General features: G+C 54.1%; 1 long non-coding RNA gene across 1 annotated transcript; it reads right to left on the bottom strand.

Annotated features, from left to right (window-relative positions):
- Window positions 1-212: 212 nt before the first annotated feature.
- LOC122487672 lies at window positions 213-3,955 on the bottom strand. Its single transcript, XR_006298435.1, has 2 exons — window positions 3,473-3,955; window positions 213-931 (listed from the first exon to the last, which is right to left on the bottom strand). It is a non-coding gene; the product is annotated as an uncharacterized LOC122487672 (long non-coding RNA).
- Between the last annotated feature and the right edge of the window lie 2,173 nt (window positions 3,956-6,128).

The following is a 6,128-nucleotide window of genomic DNA, read 5'->3' as shown; positions in this document are numbered from 1 at the left end:
CTCAGGTCACGATCTTGAGGTCCGTGAGTTCGAGCTCTGCGTCGGGCTCTGTGCTGACAGCTCAGAGCCTGGAGCCTGTTTCAGATTCTGTGTCTCCTTCTCTCTCTGAGCCTCCCCCGTTCATGCTCTGTCTCTCTCTGTCCCAAAAATAAATAAACTTAAAAAAAAAAAAGAAAGAAACATTAAAATAAATAAATACATGTGACAAGAGAGACCGTTAGAATTGACTTTGGTTTTGGTTAGATTCTGGGTAATATAGACCCACACAGTAAGGACGGACTTAGGAATTTATGGGCATGTAAAACTCGCCCAACTACTATTCTTAGACTGGAGGCAGAGAGTACCGCTCCCTTTTCTGTGGGTCAGAGTATTTCTGCGTGTCCTTCCTCACCCCACACCTCGCTGTCACCTGGGAACGCATCTCAACAGCTCCGAGCTCCTGCAGGACTGCTGTGGACAAGTATGGATGGAGATGGACGGATAGGTGATGGGTAAGAGTGGTGCCACGTGGGGGGTCAAGTCCCACAGAAGCTGCAAGGTCACGTGATGGTCAAGGTGTTCTGAATTCTTGCAAAGCGAGACTCTTCACGCAGAGAACGAGCGGGATTTGCTTGGTGGCCGTCGTATCCTGGACGCCCTGTGTCTAATGGGGAAATGAAATGGCGTCTGTGTCCGGGCAGGACTGAGTGCTCGCCGAACGGCGCTGGGAAAGTTTTAAAGCACGGAACAGGTGCATCCGTGCTGCACACCCCTGCGAGGCTTCTGCTTTATGTTTACATCAGCGAGACGCTGGGATCAGGTGGCTGGGGAGGCGCTTCCCGGGAGGGTGCCTCGCGGAAATGGGTCTGCTGCCACCACGGCTTCCCCAGGTTCCAGGGAAGAAGGCGACGATCCCTCCCAAGGCTTTGCCGAATTTTATGCCTGTTTAAACCTGAAAGATTAATATTAGAGATTACTATGGGCCAGGAGCTGCGCTAAACACTTTACCTATCGTGTGAGTAGGATTAGTTGGTGGTTCCCAGGCTTAAGGAGGAGCAGTAAGCTCTACAGGCTTGATTGGTTCTCCCTGCCTCCATAAAGGCAGCCCCGGGTGTTTGGACTCCCCTTCTGGCTCAAAACAGTAAGAACCCTTGTGAAACGGCTGGCTAAGAGTCACTCTTCTCAGAAGCACCAAAGAGCTGGAAGGCAGGAAGGAGCCACCGGACCTAAATGGGACAGAAAGCGGGAGCCCAGGGAGGGGACCAGCGCTCAGAAACTGTTCTCAACCGGAAGGCAGGTACCGAACAAGGATCGGAACTTCAGTGTTGGAAGGTCTCACGCAGAGCAGGTACAGAAACCCACGCCAGGTGGGGGGCCTCCCCGGAGATCCTCGCAAGAAGCGGGGGATCCTCTCACCACCCCCCAAGAGTAGTGGTGAGCCAGAGGGGGCAGGCCCCCGGGGAAGCAGAGCCCGGGGTTGGCTCACTTGGCGGCCCCAGGTTATTTGGAGCCCTGGACCTGATGCAGTGTGGACGTTGGCCTAGCGTGTGGCCAAGTGCCCACGCGCCAACCCTTTCCACCCCAACCGGCACGGAGACCAGACGCCATGAGTGAGAACCGGTCAAGGCAAGTGTCAACAGAACACGTCTGCCAAGACGGACGTGTTGGGCTTGATGAGACGGAGATTGTCCGACGAGGTCTCACGGGTGGCAGCGAGTCAAGTAGGAAAAGGGACTCAGAGAAGTTCCTGCCCCCCCAGCAGCTGGTGTAGGTGGCATCGGGCGGTGGTCTTCCCCTACCGCGGGGCCGGATGTTCGTCTTGCTATTGTCACTGGACAGATATCCAGGTGTCCACAGAACATCTGTGACTGGCCTTCTCAGAAGCGGGGATCAACTGCCACAGAATGTTGGCAGCGATGCAAATGCGCAAAGTAGGCTTACCGACATTAATGAAAGAGTGAGCACCGGGCACTGGCTAGGGGCCCAGATCACACCGGCCCTCAGAACAGGTGCTATTAAGACGGGTCACATGGTCTGAATGAGGACAGTGACCCACCCCCGGGCCGCTCAACAGCACAGGGGCCGCCGGGGGGGCAGACACGGAGGAGATGACCCCAGACTACCCCCTCCCCCCGTCTTAATGCACCCTCACTCTGCGGCCCACGGACTCTCTGCCCCACTCCCCAGGTGGGCCTGCGGTGGCCCTCAGTGCTCCCAAAGGGGGCTTCTGAGTTCTTGAGAGTTATTTGTTTTATTTTTTAAATGTTTCTTCATTTATTTTGAGAGAGAGAGGGAGGGAGACAGCGAATCTCCAGCAGGCTCTGTGCTGCCGATGCGGAGCCCGATGGGGGGCTCGAACTCACGAACGGTGACATCATGACCTGAGCCAAAATCAGGAGTCAGATGCTTAACAGACTGAGCCAGTCAGGAGCCCCAGCGTTCTTGAGATTTACACGTTCTTTCCTCATTTCTTTCCAGGAAGCAAGGAAGACATTCTTTCCTAGCTCATGTCAACACGACATCCTCCTTTCCCCCAATACAAAACACGCCGGAAAGTGCCAGAGAGCACCCTCTGGTCCCGTCAAGAGCTGCTGTCTGTGTTGCAGGGACAGGAAAAGCAGAGGAGAGGCAGGTGGCCGGGCAGGTGGGCGGGCACGTGGAGTTTCTCTGTCACGCAACCACTGGGGCCTTGGCCGAGCCACACGTGCCCGGGAAACTGGTTCCCTGACCTATAGCACTGACATCGCACAGTCTGTGTGTTAATTTCCTCTGCCTTTGCCACCCACGGTGACACACAGTCTCACCTTCCGCACCTTCTGTACCTTCGGCCAACACCGCCTCGGACCTCCTGTGCCACCGGTTAGGAGACAGAGGCAGGAACTGAAATTCATTCCTGACGCTTACAGAGTCAGAGGATCCCAACACCTGATCCCTCCTTTCCAGTCCTTAGAGAAGTGGGGTTGTCCCCGAAGTGGCTTCCGAAATGTTCCCAGCTGCTGTCCCGGGTCCTCCCCCAGGTCACTGTGGAGCAGAGAGCAGCCCAGATGCCCACGGAGAGTGCGTCCCTCCGCAAGGACCCCCGTGCAGGCCGATCACAGGCCGTGTGCGGTCTCCCTCCAGGCAAGGCTCTTCTGCCCTGTGCTAATCCGCCCCAACTCACTCCTGCACAGTCTTTCCTGCTGTTCATCTCCACTGATGCAACAATTTACTGGAACATCAGGGATGGAATGTTCCAAAAGAATTGCCCAAGTGTCTGTCTGCTTTGGACGGCGCTTTATTTATGTTATCTGTGAAGGCGAGTGGCACAGCTCTCACACACTCTGGGAGTCCAGACAGCCCCGAGCGTGCCCGGCGCAGGGGTGGGGGGCAGGGGGAGAGCAAAGGAACTCTGTGCCTGTTGCCAGCAGGTGAGCCTGGGAAAAGGGATTCGGTGGAAACCAGGGGTTCCCTTCATGCCCAACCTCAAACCGCTCCCTCCCTGCAAGTTTCCTACCGCCGGAAGTCCTCTGGTGTCGCGGACTGCCTTGAATTTCCCAGCGCCCTTGGGTAGCGTCGTCTGTTTCCATGCAACATCGTAGTACATTGTGGGAAGCCGGCCGTGTCATTTTCCTCCGCCGCCACAGCGTTTTTCTTTTTACAAGAATCAAACCACCCATCTGCCTTCTAGTTCTTAAAAGTGTTTGTTGTTGTTTTTCACACGCAGCCAAGGAAGGATGTGTCTGCCAAGCAAGCGTAGCGGTAATTAAAACGTGACGGCAACTATCGCCAAGAACTCCTCCCACGCCCGGTCAAGGGCGGCACGAGGTGTCACAGTCGCGGGCAGGGGCCCGCCCGTGCTCCCACCAGGCAGGTGTCCGCGCCTGCATCGGCGCTCCCAACGCCGGGACCCCCAGCCAGGTGTGGGTTTGGAACAGGAGCCCTTGAACGAGCGCGTGACTGGTCATTGCTTCACAGAGCCCTTTTTAAATGGTGAAAGTCTGCGCCGAGCTTGGGGGATTATCAAAGTGCAAACAAGAGGAAAGAGCACAGGGGATGGGGAGGGCTTTGTTCAGCTGGCGCCTTCTCAGGCGGTCTGGGCTGCGGGGACCTGGAGAGTCCTTGGCAGGAGCGGATGAAAAGGTGGCGGTGCCCCAGGCCCCCCAAGCACCTTCCAGCCTCTGGAAGGACAGGGTGACCCCCTGCACCAAGAGCCCCTTGGCGAAAGAGGACTTCACCCACCGCTTTGTAGCGCCTCTGCTCTCCAAGAGACAAGTGGGAGGTGAGGTGTCCCCATCGTACAGATGGAAACACAGCGAGTGTGGACGCTGCCCGCAGCTGTCCCCTGGGTTAGGAGGAAAGCTGGAAACGTCCCCAGGCGACCCAACCGCAAAGCCTCGTAGTGAGGACACTGGTGGCGTCTCCTGCTCCTGCCCAGGGGGCCGAGTTTTCCGCCTCCAGAAAAGGGCAACTGGCCATCAGAGGCGACTTCCTAACTGGAAAAAATCGTTTGCCGTGATGATAGAGATTCTAAGTAGTCACGTCAAGGAATAAATTCATACGGAGAATTAGGGTTTTGCAGACTCTCTTTTTAGTAGATTTTTCTGGAAAAATTAAGCAGGAGAGACTTTGACGAGGATGTCCCCCGCTTTGTCTCCGTCTGCCCCGCAACGACGCAGAACTTGGTAAAGGGACAGAAGCTATAGAGACAGTTCAGGAAATGGATGTGGGACGGGTGTCTCTCATCAGGGCAGTGGCCATATAGTTCGCTGACAAGATAACAGAGTTAAACTTTTCCATATGCACCGTGTTTAAAAACCACTTCTACCTGGTTTTATTCATCGTTTGGATTCTTTTTTTTAATTATTTTTTTAATGTTTATTTATTTTTGAGAGAGAGAGAGAGAGAGAGAGAGGGTACAAGCAGGGGAGGTGAGAGGGAGGGAGACACAGGATCCAAAGCAGGCTCCAGGCTCAGAGAGCCTGACGTGGGGCTCGAACCCACGAACCATAAGATCGTGACCTGAGCCGAAGTCGGGACGCTCAACCGACTGAGCCACCCAGGCACCCCCTTTAAGACTGTATTTTTTGATCAACATTGAAAATCAATCATTATTGATTATTTCTACTACCCTTCAAGCACACATTTTTCCTTTTCCTTCTGCCCTGGGTCCCAAAGTCCTCGTTGAAACTGTCTGAAATTTTAGTGCCCACATTTTTCTATGTTATGCCTTATTTTCTCTAAGAATATATATATTATATATGTTTAATAATTTTGTATCAATGTTGCTAAAATTTTAGAAAAGGAAAAAAAAACAAAACAGCTCTGGGTAGTTTGAGCTGATGCGACCAGGCAGCTCCCGTGATGTTTAGAAGGATGGAGAATGGGCTTGGAGCCACTTCCAAGCACAGTTTCCTCTCTGCTTCTAGGTCTTTATGTCTCACCCTTGACGGTCAAATTCCCATCAGGAATACCTAGAGAGGAGCAGGTCGTGGAGGTCCTGGGAAAGTGCTGGAATGTCCACTGGGCTGTGCTCACGGCTCAGCCTGAGGGCCCTTCAGAATTTCTGCTCCTTGGGGCGCCCGGGGGGCTCAGTCCCTGAAGCATCTCACTACAGCTCAGGTCACGATCTCGCGGATACGGAGTTCGAGCCCCGCGTCGGGCTCTGTGCTGACAGCTCGGGGCCCGGAGCCTGCTTCGGAGTCTGTGTCTCCCCCTCTCTCTGCCCCTCTCCTGCTCATGCTGTCTTTCTCCGTCTCAAAAATAAATAAAAACATTTAAAAAAATTAAAAAAAAAAAGACCTTCTGCCTGTTACTGGGAGCCAGATGTGGGTGGACATGGGACCACTCCCCAGGCCTCTCCCCATTGCTGAGATGGTTGCCCACCCCGGCCAGGCCACTCTGGTTCTCTCAGCATTCTATTTGTCACTGTATTCCTGGTGCCTGACACAGAGTGAGCCCCATGTTTGCTGAATAAATAAATGTATATGAACCAATAGCTGGTAACACCTTCATTTTCCTGGTTTCGGCCACAGGTCTACACACCCTTATAGACTCTCATTTAAACATCATGCCATCTTGCTCAACTGAAGGACAAGTTGTGTGTCGTTGACCCAGGGCAGGGGCTCAGCCACGCCCCCCCCCAACACCTTCGTGCTGCTCGATGCCACTGC

This window comes from Prionailurus bengalensis, chromosome A2 (assembly GCF_016509475.1).
Source record: "Prionailurus bengalensis isolate Pbe53 chromosome A2, Fcat_Pben_1.1_paternal_pri, whole genome shotgun sequence".
Lineage (NCBI taxonomy): Eukaryota > Metazoa > Chordata > Mammalia > Carnivora > Felidae > Prionailurus > Prionailurus bengalensis.
Note: the sequence above shows the minus strand (reverse complement) of the source record. Positions and strands in the feature narration are given on the sequence as shown.